Source organism: Mauremys mutica, chromosome 4, assembly GCF_020497125.1.
Source record: "Mauremys mutica isolate MM-2020 ecotype Southern chromosome 4, ASM2049712v1, whole genome shotgun sequence".
In the NCBI taxonomy this organism is placed as follows: domain Eukaryota; kingdom Metazoa; phylum Chordata; order Testudines; family Geoemydidae; genus Mauremys; species Mauremys mutica.
This window is the reverse complement of record NC_059075.1, coordinates 123,098,471-123,113,971: the sequence shown is the minus strand read 5'-3', so window position 1 is coordinate 123,113,971 and position 15,501 is coordinate 123,098,471. Positions and strand designations below refer to the sequence as shown.

General features: G+C 45.3%; 1 long non-coding RNA gene across 1 annotated transcript; it reads right to left on the bottom strand.

Annotated features, from left to right (window-relative positions):
* Positions 1 to 8,925: 8,925 nt before the first annotated feature.
* Positions 8,926 to 9,651, bottom strand: LOC123368624. Its single transcript, XR_006578840.1, has 3 exons — positions 9,604 to 9,651; positions 9,125 to 9,272; positions 8,926 to 8,945 (listed from the first exon to the last, which is right to left on the bottom strand). It is a non-coding gene; the product is annotated as an uncharacterized LOC123368624 (long non-coding RNA).
* Positions 9,652 to 15,501: the final 5,850 nt, after the last annotated feature.

Genomic DNA, 15,501 nt, shown 5'->3' with positions numbered 1-15,501 from the left:
CAACATACTGCACTAGATGGAGCTCAGGTCTGATCCAATCTGGCAATTTCTATGTGTTTATTCAGTGTTTCATAAAAAGACTGGTGAATCCAAATGCTTCTGCAGATCAAATTCCTTCTAAAGAGAGAATCTGAACCAGTGGGTTCTGCCCCATTCCAAACTGAGTGACTCCCAAATCTGGGGGTGGTGAAGGAAATTCTGCACAGAATATTAATGCGACGTGAATTGCGCATTGTGCAATGGTGCAGAATTCCCCCAGGAATAATGTGGAGAAGAAGTGAGAACAAATAATCATGTCACTTAATACACAGCAGGAAGATGCTCAGATATTATGGTGATGTAAGTCTATATAGAATAGAATCAGAAATTGGAGCTTTATTTTGGACCTTCTTCCACCCAAATGTGGAAGATCCATTATCCCTGTGCAAGAAAACAGGAATAGAAATAGTGGGCATGAGTAAAAATCTCTTCTCGCACCCCCACTCCCAACAGAACAATATATCTGAGGGCAGTTATTCTGTACCCAAAATGGCTGTCTGCAACATGAGTCTTAGTTACTTAATTGTGCGATTCTCTCATCAAGAGATCTGAAAACTCCAGGGAATCTGTATTGGCTTTATAAACTAGCAATAAACACTTCAACTTAAAAATCCATCCTTTTACTAATGTAAACCCTTTGAAGCCTTTCGGTAAATGCCAGCTTTCATCAGCGGGTAGGGTTATATTTGAACCAAGCTGAGATAAATAATGGAGTAATCCACTTTATTTTCCTGAGATAGAAACATTTTCTTTTTAATGTAACCCTATTTTATCTTATTTGACTAACCAATAAAGTGAAATGTAGCTAGCAGGACGGAAAGCTAAAATAATAGGAAGCAAACAATGCAGAAATTATTCATGATGGACAAGATTCTGAGACAGTCTCTCTTGTTGGGAAGTAACTTAATCCTCAGATTGCACCATTCATATACATTGATGAGTCATGGAGCAGCATTAGAGCTGGTTAGAAATTTTAAATTATAATTAATTTAATTTTAATAATTAAATTTTAATTTTGTGGGAAACATCATGGAGGTTCCCCCCCAGGAACATCACAGTTTTCAGAAAAACAAAACAACAGCATCTCTCCTCTCTACGTAAATATTTTGGGTTTGGAAAAAATGTTATTAAAATCTGTAGGGTTTTAGTTCCAAATTTCACCACACACTGAAAATGTCCCGCCCAAATATTTGGGGTTTGGTTTCCTTTGGTTTCCCCATGAAACATCAGAGGAAGTTGGACTCGACCTGGGTAGCAATATACCACATTCTGGTCCTAAACAAAGAAGGGGCTACATAGATGACAAACAGTTTTACCAGTGTTACACAAGAGTTAGGAAACAGCAAAGTTAAACGTACAGGTGAAATCTTAACTCTTTCCCCTTCTGCATATGCATTATTAGAGTTCAGGTAGTTTGAAGTCAATTGAAGTTTTGCCACTTGTCTTTAGTAAGATCAGGATTTGGTGCAAAATATAGACATATATGCAACTGAGATGAAAATTATCAATATATTTCTAACCAGTAAAGCAGAACTAAATGACAAACTAACTTTTCTGCAACACTGAAACAAATTTCCATGTGGCTCAAAGTGCAATGTATGTACTGGATAGCATGGAGGTAGTGCCACAGATAAGGCTGAGTTTGCTTCCACTTAAGCAGAGATTCACGGTGGTGTGCTGAGGTCACTGCCTTTCATGCTGACCATATTAATTCCTTGTAGTCCCCTATTAATCTGTCTGTGTCCAGTTGTTGACTCTGGAGATATTTAAGCCACGTCCTCCTCGTATTTACAGCACTACACCCTAACTAAAGAATGAATTTTCTGAGAATTTGCTAGTGAATCTGTTAATTAATTTCTGAGTTCAAATTAATTTTAAAAATATGTCCTTTAAAAATTTAACAGTGTCAAACCATTTATTTCTCCCTAAATAACCCAACCCAGGTCCTCCCTATCTCAATGGAAATGACCAAAGAACTAAGTCTTGGGTGGATCTGGGACAGTGGGTAGTTTTTTTAAAGAACTGTTTAGGTCTTTTTCCCTGCTATTTTACTGAACTGAAAATGTGCCCTTCAGAGCAAGATGTATTAACAAAACACTATTGATAGTGTCATAGTCTTTGAAACAATTCACATAGTAATTTATTTCTAAATCACTGTACCTGCAAGCTTGTTTTCGTTAGTACTCTGTCTAAAGGGTCACCACTTTTCCCAAGGGCAGGACATGCAGCCTCAGTTGCTCTGGGACTGAGTGGTGGAGATCCAGCACCCCCTGTGCCCCCTTGTGAGCTCCTATAGCAACTCCACCTTAGTTCAGACTCCGTGGAGATTTTACCTTCCTACGGAGTGATGCAACCCAGGAAGTGTTTACAGTGACCCGGGGCAGCCTTTTCAAAGTGAGGTAGCATTTCATAGGCACCTGGAATCTTGCATGAGCAAGTCCTGAGGCTGGCAGAGGAAAACCAAGCTTAAGAGAAAGTCCAAGTGTAAAAATAGAATCAGGCAGTCCATAAAAACATTTGAAGAGCAATTAGCAAAAAAAACCCACGTAAACAGAAAGTTGTTTTTAAGTACCTCAGCAGCAGAAAGCCTGTTAAACAGCCAGTGGGGCCACTGGACAATTGAGGTGCTAAAGGAGCACTCAAGGAAGATAAGGCCATTGGGAAGAATCTCAATGGATTTTTTTGCATCAGTCTTTACTGCAGGACCAGATGTTATTCAAGCACAAGTTCTGAAGGAACTCAAATATGAAATTTGCGCAACTACTAACTGTGGTATGTAACCTATCACCGAAATGAGCCTCTGTATCAGATGACTGCAGGAAAATTAATATAACCCTGATTTCAAAAAACGACATAGAGATGATCCTGGCAATTACAACAGTAAGCTTAATTTCATTACCAGGCAAATTGGTTGAAACTATAGTAAAGAACAGAATTATCAGATACACAGATGACCATGTTTTGTTAGGGAAGAGTCAACATGGTTTTTGAACGGGCAATAATGCCTCATAAGTCTATTACGATTCTTGGAGGGGGTCAACAAACATGTAGGCTAGGGTGATCCAATGGATATAGTGTACCCGGACTTTCTGAAAACCTTTGACCAAGCCCATCACCTAAGGCTCTTAAGCGAATTAAGCAGTCATGGGGTAAGAGAGAAGGTTCTGTCATGGAGCACTAACTGGTTAAAAGACAGGAAACAAAGGGTAGGAATAAATGGTCAGCTTTCACAATGGAAAGAGGTAAACAACGGGGTTCCATAAAGAACTGCATTAAACTATTCATAAACTATCTGGGAAAAGGGGTAAACAGTGAGGGTTCAAAGCTTGCGGATGATACAAAACTACTCAAGATAGTTAAGTCCAAACCTGACTGCAAAGAGTTCCAGAGGGATCTCACGAAACTGGGCAATCAGCCAAGGGAATGACAGATGAAATTTAGTGTTGATAATGCAAAGTAACGCACATTAGAAAACATAATCCTAACTATACATACAAAATGATGGATCTAAATTAGCTGTTACCACTCAAGAAAGAGATCTTGGGAGTCATTGTGGATGGTTCTCTGAAAACTATGTGAAGTGGTGGTTCAAAAAGCTAACTTCATGTTAGGAACCATTAGGGAAGGGATAAATAATAAGAAAGAAAATATCATATTGCCTATATATAAATATATTGTATCCTCAGTCCCTGAATACTTTGTGCAGTTCTGGTTGCCCTATCTTAAAAAAAAAAAGATAGATAGATTAGAATTGAAAAAGTCCAGAGAAGAGAAATAAAAATGTCCAGAGTTCAAGCTTTATTTTTTTTTGAGAAAAAGCTGAAATTTTCTGCTAAAACGGTTGATGCATAAGAATTTATGTGTATGTGTGTATAAAGTCCATAGGCAAGGGGCACATTTTCCGAAAGTTTTAATGGTGAATTGTTCTTCTTCAGAGAATTGCAACCTTTCAAAATGGCCACCAGCTCTCATCATTGTTGACAGGAATGAGGCTAAAGCTGCCTTTAAGCAAAAAGGTCCTCTTTCAATAGGAACACCACCATCTGCCATTATTTCCAAAGCAGTAAAGTCAAGCTGCCCTCACAGAAGCTGGTGGTCCATGTCAGCCCAGAGAGCCATCCTTGAGAATAGAAGACACAAGCTGTTTTGAAAGAGGGCAGTTCCTCTTGGTATCTTCTGAACTGAGTGTGGCTTTAGGTTAAAAATCCATCTTTTCCCTATAATGTTTTGTGCGCACGCGAGCGCTGATTTTCACTCTGACTGGAACAAGGGGGCTCTCAAGTAGCTAGATATCTGGCTTCCTTTAATTGCAAACACAAAAACCACAGAGACAAACAGGGAGGACGAGTTTTTAACTATTTGGACCATTGCATCCCTCATATTCCACTTTTGCAGGCTAAGCTGCTGCGAGAACACTCTGAGCACTGATCCCGTGGCTGGGCCGGCCCACAACATTTTGGCACCTGAGGCAGGGAGCTCAAATGACACCCCCATACCCCCTCGCTCGGGCCAAAACTTTGAAAGGTCTCAATTCTGCCTTCTTCCTGTTCTACTCCTCTCATGGTACTGCTCTGCTTCCTCCCCCAAGAAAGGAGAAACTAATAACTTAAAATGCCTTGTTCCAAAATTTTAAGTAACACAACTTTCAAATGCCTGAACAGCAAACGTAACTTTTCTTGTCTGCATGGTAAACACTGGCATTTTTATCTGTTTGAATAATCAAAGCGGTGTTTTCCGGGCCTTCTTGGTTGCAAAGATTTGAACTGCTTCTGCTTCCTGCATGTCCACCATCTGGGCCAGCTCACGCTCTATTGAGATGGATGCAAGGCTGACCTGTGTCATTGTGGAGTGTAGACGTGTTTTTATTAACTTCAGCTTGGAGAAGCTGCGTTCTCCAGTGGCAACTGTTACAGGAAGTGATAGAAGTATGTGCAGAGCAACAAAAGCATTTGGAAAGAGGCTGGTCATCTTATTTGTGCACATATATTCCAGAACAGCCTTTGGAGTAGATCCCGCTGAAATGTAACTTGAAAGGGCTTTCAGTTTGGGGTCTCTTATGGGATTATCCCCTGCCTCGTAGTCAAAATGTCTTCTTCTTCGGTGACTCTTGTATTCTTGAATGGGTGGGAAAATAGCTTCAGTGTGAAGTTCCTCTGCCAACTTCTGTGCACTCTTCAGAACGGTTTGAAATCCCTCATCTGACCGGTCAGACTGTAGGTCTGACTTTGCTTTGTCCAGTTGTTCCATTGCGCCAGATATATCAAGGTCAACACCTTGGAGTCTCTTGCTTACAACATGTATTTCAAACAGTATGTCATGCCACAACACTAAGCCACACAGAAATTTGAAGTTATGTATGTTTCTGGTGATTCCATTTCCCTCTGCTACTGTTCTCCCAAGAACAGTTCCTGTCATAGCATTATCCTCCATAATGACAACTATGGCATCAAACTCAGTCATCAGCCCCACAATTTTAAGGAAGTTTCCATTGTTTGGCATATGTAGCTGATCTGAAGTGCCACACAGTGCTGGGTTTTGGGTAGCAGCATTCTCACAATGGCAATGAGCCTTTTCAGAACATTTTGCCAGTAAAGAGACTCTGATGCAATCTTCTCTTGATGCTGATCATCTATGGTGGACTTTACCCTTAGGCTCATCTCAAGCTCTTTCCGCCTATGAGATGCTCTCTGGTGATTTGCTGCCTTCTCATGGCATGCCACATTTCTAGCCAGATTTTTCCAGTCCTTTGTTCCTGTAGAACACAATGTGGCTGGAACGTTACACTGGAGGAGTTTGCAACAAAAACAGTATGCAGTATTCTGGGTTTTTGAGTACCTAAGCCATGACCTCTCCACTTTGTCACCATTGGGGATTTCACACCAGGAATGTGTTGGATGGAAGCTTCTATTTTCATTGTCTTTGGGGAACATGAAGTTTTTCACTTGCTGTGGCCCATGCAGTACAAGGAAGTCCCTCAGGCTACTGCTCAGGTGGGTCCACAGTCCTGGATCATCTAGACTTAAGGAACTAAACTCATCAGCAGCTGTTTCTTGTGCCTCCACCACACTCTTCTCTGATCTACACTTTTCTTCAGGCATGTGCATGGTTTACATCCATTTGGGATGGAGATATGGATGCTGCAGTAGCTGCCAGGTCGCCTGCACTCTGACTAACTGGAAGATCAGGCATCTCTTCACCACTCACATCCTCATTGGGGATGGAAGGCTCACCGTGAACATTTGTGTCTCTGTATCTCAGGAGAGCTCCTTCCTGCTTAGACAGAAAAGCTTCTTTTGCTTGCTTGCTTTTTCTGAATGCTGCCCCAGAGGGACGTTTCCTTCTTTCACTCATGACTGCTGTTCTGTGCCAGCTAGAGTGGCTCTCAACACTCAGTTGAAGGGGACAAAGAAGCAGGCTGGTAGCAGGGCCTGAGTGAGGGAAGATATCAGCCTCTTAAGGGCCTAACCAGCTCCTACTACTTCAGGAAATAGGAAGCTCCCTGAGAAGCTGGTGTTAATCTGTCCAGGCTCCTGGGGGTGCTCAAGAGGTACATAAGAGGCTTCTCCTCCTCTCTCTCCCTGAAGCTCCTGTTGCTTTCTGTTATTCCCTCTCATCTTTTCTCCTGCCTGCCTGTTATGTCTCTTGGGCCCCCTTCCTCCAGCACAGCACTCCACCATCTCTGTGCATCTCGAGCAGCGAGAAAACATATGCACCAGCACCAGACACAATTTTTCTACACTCTGGATCCTAGTGGCGCCCGCCCACAGTCTGGCACCTGTGGCAGCCGCCTCAGTTCGCCTCATGGTAAGGCCAGCCCTGTCCTATGGGCACGGAGAACCTAGCTCCCACTGAGGTCAGCCAGGGAGGCTGGATGTGCACATTGCAGGAAATAGACGGTCAGGGCAGCCTAATCCACTGAAAAAACCACGTCTTGCTAATTGCAAATCAGGCTCTCCCAGCGTGGCTCTTCGTCCTGCCTCTGTTGGCTGGAGCATGAGCAGAGCTTTATGAGACAGCTGCTGTGGCTGTGGCCAGCCATTGAAGCGAGTTTCCCATCGTCTCTCTTCTGGCTGTGGATGTTCGACTGCAGCAGCCCTGCAAAGGCACCGGCCTCGCTCTCTAATGTCCATTCTCCCCTTGCTTGCATGGCGCTTCATGGACCATGGAGTAGCCTCATGAAAACATCCCAGTTGTGGACACAGGCACCAGCACCAATTCCACAAGCTAAAGTCCCCTTTGCAATCCAGGGAACCAGCCTGGGTTGTCTGGAGTGCAGGGTGTGGCCCATGGTGACTGCAGACACTGCCCCTGCTGCACAGCGACTCCTGGGACCCTCTAGCCCATCAGCACTCGGCTCTCCCGCATTCTGCTGAGCGGCTGAGATCTGGGGGAACAGAAACCCTTTGTTAGAGATGGAAAATCTCCTCCCAGGAACACTCTGTCAATGGCTGCCAGAGGCCATCCCTGTGAAACCCCAAATGTGCAGCCCCTCGGATTCCCACAGGGGAGATCTCAGCTCATTCACTTGTCACCCGTGGCCGCAGTCTCTGACAGGGGGAATGTAGAGGAGGTTTTTGCCAATGGTCCCTTCTACAGGGCACAGAATGGGAGGAGGTTTGGCCTTGTGATGTGAGGCCTGGGTCTGAGAATCAGGGCTCCTGGGATCTGGGGCTCTGGAATGGGGTGTGGTCTAGTGAGTGGAGCTGGATTTGTTGACAGTGAGTGAGAGGGGCTTGTGCTGAAGGACCCTGGGTCAATCCCCACCAATTAATGTGATGTCTACATGTGGCCACGATTTTACTTACCTCTCAATGTAGGTTATTTAGCCCATTCCTGGACACACGTGTTACATCTGCTGCTGGCCACCCCTGAGATGTAGGTCCTGCATCCACACAAGGACATGGCACATCAAGGTCAATCCAGCAGCTCTCATCTGGTCTTCACCTCCGCAATGGACGGTGAGCCCTAGCCTGATCAGAGAAAGACAGGGTGGTGTCCTTCAGGGGAATCTGCTGGTGCTCCTGTATTCCCTGCTCCACCTCACACCTCGACACGCTAAGGGTTTTCCAAAGATACCACTAATCTCAGATAAACAAAGCATCTGAGATGAGGTCAGTGTGGGTGGATTTACTGAGCAGACTGGTTCTAACGGAAGAACAGATTTCTCCCCTGCTCTGGGGAGATTCCCATAGGAAAAGTCTCTGATGGTGGGGGTGGGGGCAATGCAAACCCTCAGCCCCTTGAATGGCAGGAAATCAGGACTCGGGGAGTTAAGGGGTGTCTCTGTCCTGCTGAAGGGAGCAGACCTGGAGAGCAGGAAGAGCACTAGTGGCATTGTAGGAAAGCCAGTGACTTCTACCTGTGAAGGTGGCTGAAGCTTCTGGCAGACATTAGAGTTCCGGATCCTTACATCTCCTTTGGGGATCTTTTTCATAGGAATAAAATAAGGACACCACACAGAGAATGACATTTGAATCCCAGGGAAAAGGGATGATCTCAGCCAGGCTACGTACCAGGAACCCAATTTTTGTCCCAAGAGCCACAATTACCCAGATGAGGTTTTCTTCCCCATTTGCTTTCAGGTTATTTACTCACAGTATTCATTTGTTTGCTTTGCCGGGTCTCCACTCTCTGCAGTTGTTCATTGGTTTTAGTAACAATCTTTCAGTTTTTGATTCTCTTTCCTCTTCTTACAGTGGAGCATCTGCTTAGCACTTTTTAAAAAAATAAAAATAAATTGAAACCAAAATCCTGATCTTACATTGAAGAGGAAGGTTTCTGAGAATTTGGCTGCAGAACTTTAGTGTCTGCATATTTCAGTCACTATTAATTATTCAGGTGCAGGTCTGATGCAATCTGCACACTCAAGAATGCCCATATGATGCACGGGGGGGGGCTTAGAATACCTGTTAAAAGAGAAGAAGAGAGTAGATTAAAAGGTGGGGAAATCAACCAATGCATCAGCACGTCTCTGCATCATTGAAGCACCAGGCATAGGAGCAAAACAGGCTAAAAATCCCCATGGTTCTTTCCCACTAGACTGACATCCAAAAAGAAAAAGGCTTTCAGACAATTATTTCCTTACACTCTGACGGGGTGAAATTCAGCCCTGTGCAGCCAGCCAGGGCAAGGTCTGTGCATCACAGCGGGGTTAAGTGGCACTTCACTGCCCAGGTGCTGGGAGACTTCGGTGGCACAGTTTTCCTCCTGGATTGGAACAGCCGGCTGGAATCCTGTGAGGTACAGAGCAGAGAGAGGTTAGGGCCACAACGTTCACCTCAGAGGCTGAGCTTCTACAGACTTTTGGGATGTTCCCATCGGAGGAGGAGGATTTTGGCCAGCCCCAGCTCAGAGCTTTCAGTCACTTCAACCAGTGATTCTCTGGCACAGTTGATCTAAAGCAGCTGAACTTTTCAGGCCTTGCCCCCATCTCCGACCCCCCTCCCACCTCGCATTGCCCTCTAACAGCCCTCTCCCTTCTCTCGATCCCTGCCAAGCCCAAATACAGAGCCTAGCCCACGCTCCTCCTCTCTTAGACCCTCTCCTCACACGACCCTCTCCTACCTTTGAGAGGCTGATCCCGGTGCCCTTTACCCAGCTCCTGGAGAAATCATTGCTCCTCAGGACAACCTGGGAGTGGGTGGTTCCAACCTCTGTGTGGGGTGCGTGGTTTTCCGTCTAAGCTTCACTGAGAGCCAGCATGTCTCGATTTCACAGGATGAGTGAAGTCTAGGAAACGCTGCACTTCTTGAGGACTTCCAACTTTGCCCCATTTATGAATGGCTTCCACCTTATTTGCATCAATCATAACATCTTCTGGGGAGAGGATGTACCCCCAAAACTCTGTGGAGAGTTGGCTGGAGGTTCCGCTTTTCCAATTCTGCGTTGAGACCATGCAGCCGAAACCTCTCCAGGTTCGGATGTGCTGCGCGTGCTGCTCTGGGTTCTCCAAAAAGAGACGTATGTCACCCCAATAGATGACACTGTCCCCAAATACATCACTGATTAAGTGTTTCAAGGTCAGGGGACCGTTAGTTAGCTCAAATAGCATATCAGACCGTTAAAATGTCCATCGTGTGTTTTGAAATCTGTCTTCCATTTGTCCCTTGCCCAAACGAGCCTTAGATTGGAAATCCTTGCAGAGGAAGTTTGATGAAACCCTTTGCAGATTTCCTGTGAGCCAACAATTGTGGGATTCGCAGCAGAGGGTCTTCTTCCTCTTATTCACTCCTGGTGGAGCATAAGGCGTCAACCATTCTCCTCCATTCGTTTCGTTCTTGAGCGAGGCAGCAAATTTCATCCCACTTCATTCCCATGCCTTTCATTTCCTCTTCAGTGCTCCTTCGCCACGTCCCCAATGGTCTACCTCTCCTCCTTCTTCCTTGTGGTGTCCATCGTAGGGCAATATGAGGGTGTCTATCAGCACCCATTCTCAACACATGCCCCAACCATCTCCATCTTCGTTGTTTGGCTTCATCCACTATGTTGTTAATGCCCGTTAATCGGCTCACTTCAACATTGGTGATATGCTGCGGCCAATGTATGTTAAGAATTCGCCTAAGACACCTTCCTTCAAAACCCCAAAGCCGACTTTCTATCTTCTTTTTGGTCCTCCATGTTTCCACCGCATAAAGCAACATAGAGCGGACGTTCGACCTGTAGATCTCTACCTTGGTTTTCACTTGCAAGATGGCCGACCTCCAAATGTTCTGAAGTCTATAGAATGCAGTTGCTGCAAGACCAATTCTGGTAGATATCTCCTTCTGAATATTACCATCAGCTGATATGTAACTACCAAGATATTTAAAATCGTTCACCTCCTCCAATTCTACGTCACATACTACTGTCTTCGTCGAGCTGGCTGTTTTTACTTTCATTGTTTTGCTCTTACCGGTGTGGATATTAAGTCCCACGCACCTTGCTGCTCTACCTACTCTATCAGTCTTCTCTTGAAGGTCCATCTGAGAACTTGAAATCAGGGCGATGTCATCCGCAAAGTCACAATCTTCAATATGACCAGAGGGTCCCCATGCGATCCCTCTTGGCCTATCTTCGGTGGCTTTCCGCATCACCCAGTCTATAACCACAAGAAATAGGATGGGTGAAATAACACATCCTTGTCTAACTCCCGTTCTCACATGGAACCACTCGCTCCGCTGTCCTTCATGGCGAACACAACACTTATTATCGGCATACATATCTTTGAGGATGTTAATAACTTTCGGAGGGAATCCATATGTTTTTAGGATATTCCAGAGAGATGGATGGTGGACGCTATCAAATGCCTTCTCGAAATCAAGGTAGTTAATGAACAGTGGCGAGTTCCATTCAAGGGATTGTTCCATTATCATACGTAATACAAATATCTGATCAACGTATCCTCTCCCACTCCTAAATCCTGTTTGTTCTTCCCTCAGGATCTCTTCTACTGCTTGTCTTATTCTCTGTAACAGGACTCTGCAGAAAACCTTCCCGAGCACTGATAACAGGTTTATACCTCTCCAATTATCACACAAAGACAAATCACCCTTCTTTGGTAATTTCACAATGATACCTTTCTTCCATGCTTCAGGTACTTTCTCTTCTTCCCATGCCTTGTTGAATAGCTCCTCTAGAATCCCGGCACTCATATTCAGGTCGGCTTTTAGCATTTCTGCGGTTATTCTATCTTCGCCTGGTGCCCTATTTTCTTTTGTCTGTCTAATGGCCTCTTCTATCTCTCGCTCTGTGATAGGCCCTTGTTCTACCTCCATCTGAAAACTCGTTTCCTCTATTTCAACTACCTCTTCAGGATTTGGTCTATTTAGAGTCTCTCTAAAATGCTCTGCCCATCGATTAATTTGTTCTTTCTCTTCTATCAATATTCTCCCATTCTTTCCTCTAACTGCTGTTGACCTATTGCTGAACCCTCCTGTCAAAGTCCTCGTGATTCTATACACAGTTCTTGTGTCGCCCCGCACGGCTGCTGATTGTGCCTCTCTTGACAGACTGGTAATATAATCCCTTTTATCTTTTCGAACACTTCTCTTCACAGCCTTGTTTTTCTCCCTGTATTCTTCATTCGCAGCTTTCTGTTGTTCACCACTTCCAGTCAGCATACGTAATTTTGCTATCTTCCTCTCCTCAATGAGTATGTATGTATGATCTGAAATCCATACTTTCCGCTCTCTTTTCTTATAGCCAAGCACTGTCTTGCTGGCCTCCGCATATACCTTCTCAACGTTATCACAAATAGTATGTATATTACCAGTTCGCAAATCATTTAGAAGTTGAAACTTTTTCGAGAGCTCCAGTATGAACTGTGCCTTTACCGACGGTTCTTTCAACTTCCTTGAGTTGAAAATTTGTTGCCCATAAACTTTCTTCGTCTTTCTCAGTTTTATCTGAAGCTTACTCAATACAAGGTGATGATCGCCACCTACATCTGCACTTCTTGATACTCTGGTGTCCAACAACGACCCTCTCCACTTTCGATTGATCGCAATGTGATCAATTTGGTTCCTGGTTTTCCCATCCGGTGATATCCACGTCAACTTGTGTATTGTCTTGTGTTGGAAAATTGTTCCACCTATCACCAGTCCATTCTCAAGACATAAATCTACAAATCGTTGACCATTATCATTTCTCTCTCCAACTCCTTCCCGCCCCATACATGCTTCATACCCGTCGTTATTGGAACCGACTTTAGCGTTGAAGTCGCCCATCAAAATCAGGATGTCGTGGCATGGGGTCTTAAGTATCTCTTCCTGAAGTCTGATATAGAACAAGTCTTTTTCCTCTTCCTCGGCTTGTTCAGTAGGTGCATAACATTGGATGATGGTGGTCTTCGCATATCTGGAGAAGAATCTCGCTCTTATTATTCTGGAGGTAACAGGACTCCATCCTAACAAACTCTTTCTCGTCTGTTTGTCGACAAGGATGCCCACCCCTTCATGGTGATATCCATCTGTGCATCCTGAATAAAAAATTGTCTCACCAGAGTCCAGTGTTAACATACCAGTGTCCGTCCACCTCATCTCACTGATCCCAAGGATGTTAATACCATATTTTCTCATTTCCTTTGTTACTAATGCTGTTCTCCCTGTTTCATACATTGTTCGAACATTCCATACCGCTATCTTTATTTGTTTTTTGGGTTTAACCAGAGACTCCATCGAAACAGGGACTTCCTTTTGGCTTTGATCCCTGTTTGTCATATTTGGCATCTCTGGCTGGCTACCTACGATTTTGTGAATTTCTGGAGATTTGATTGACGTTTCTGTGGCACTTTTTTTTTGTGGCAGCAGAGGGTAATGGTTTCAAATGATCACTTTGTTCAGGAGCTGATTGTCTAAAGAGAGGCGTAGCAGAGTCCCAAATTTCTTCTTCCCCAAAAGGGCCTGCTCTTAGGACCGGTTTTCATGACTGTATGCAGGGAGATCCACTAATTCTGGTCCCAACAATGCATAAATACAGAGTAAAAGCAGCTTTCAACCAAGGTGGTAGGTCAATAGGGCAGTCATAGTCCCGGTCCAGAGGTAACGAGTCCACATTTCTTTCGAAGGTATCCATGTAATCTTGGTATTTATCAGGAACGCCACCATCAATCAAACCCTAACCCCTCCCCTTGACCCTCCCAAGCCCTACCCGTTGACCCCTTAGTCTCTCCCACCTGTCACCGGAAGTCCCGCCCCATGGGCGGGGTTAACTCCGGGGTCAAGGTGGCCACATGACTGGAAGCAAGGTGTATCATGTGACCCCTCTAAGAACTCCTCCCACCACTCTCTACCAATCAGGATGGGTTTCATCCCAGAAGGACCATCCTGAGAGGAGATTTGACCAGTCAGGGTGAGTTCCGAGGTGGGGTGACCCATCCAGAAGTGGGTCGTGTGACCCCTCTAAGAACTCCTCCGACCGCCATCTACCAATTAGGATGGGTTTGACCCGATAGGACTGCCCTAAGAGGAGATTTTGACCAATCAGGGAGAATTCCGGGGCAGGGTGAGCCGTCCGGAAGTGGGCCGTATGACCCCACTAAGAACTCCTCCCAAGGCCCTCTGCCAATCAGAGTGCAGCACCATTACCCCTTAAGTCCCAGCGCCGGACAGATGAAGCCATCTCTTACCAAGGACACATGGTTTAGAAATCGTGGGAAGGCTGCTGAGAGGAAACCTGGACTCCTTCACCATCCCCGTGAGAACTTCAGACTGTCTTCATCCCAAGGGTCTTTGACTATCCGCGGAGAAAGCGCTACATCAGCGACAGTGCCGAGGAGGAGGAGGGAGTGACTGAGGGGAGCCCTTCGGCCCAGCCATTGATGGATAAACCGGAACCAGAACCCCAAACCCAACTGCTTGTGAGACACCCCAATGAGCATGGTGACCTCTCTTTGTCCACCCACTTAGAGGTGGAATGCGATTGAGGCTGGGGGGAGTCAATGGTGGACAAGGTGAATGGTAAAGACGTCACACAGGTAAATGAATGATTAAGAAGCAATCGCTTCTTAACGGGTAAGGAACCAGGAGTTGTGTAAATCTAAAAACAAACACTGTGGTGCTTACACTGTTTCTGTTCTGAAAATCTCTCAACAGCTCGACAATGCCTTTCTAGACGGCCTGGAAGCCCTGGACAGCGTTGCATCAAGCAGGGAAGATGAACTGGGCCCACCTCGGTTTTGCTCAATGCCGATACAAATTGTTGAAGAGGACTCTGCGGATGATGGTCATGAGGGGTTTCGGAGGAGGCTTGGCATAGAACTAACTCAGCCAGTGCCACGTCGTGAGCGTAAAAAAGTCACGCAGACTATTGTACGCGTTGCTGTTTATGCTGCCCTTAAGCACTGCCTGAGGGAAAAGCTTTGTGAAGATTGCGAGGGCCGTGTCATAGATGCGCCAGGCCAACAGCCCCACGACTGAGTGTCTTGCACTTCAGTGGATATAAACCACAAGCTCTGGGGCCTATGTGCTGAGCTGGGTTTGGAAAGCTGATTAAACACCGTGATTGCCAGAGGTTCTGCTGTGCAATGTCTGTGCCTAAGCCAAGAACATTTAGTGCAAGGGGGGACCTTGTTCAATGCTGTGCAGTTGAGTGGAGCCCCTGACTGTGTTTTAAAGAAAATAACCTGCTTACAGCTGGAGTGAAAAAATTGCAGGCACCTTCTGGTTCATTTTCTTTAAAACACAGTCAGGGGCTCCACTCACTCACTTGCACAGCATTTCTCCAGTTATGGCAATCATGTGAACAAGGACCCACAAATTGTGGGGTTTTTGCTATAAAACCTGTTGAAAAATCTCTATTCAGGGGTAAGCCAGTTCGCTGGTCCCCGCCCCCGGCATGCTCGTAATAAAGGGGCCTCGTGTGATTCTGATCCAAACACAACGCGGGGTCATTTATCCACGACACGGCGTGATATTGGCCGTCTAGTCTGCACAAAAAGTTACAGATTCCTGCTTAAGGAAAAGACTATTTGTAAGGAATCTAAAA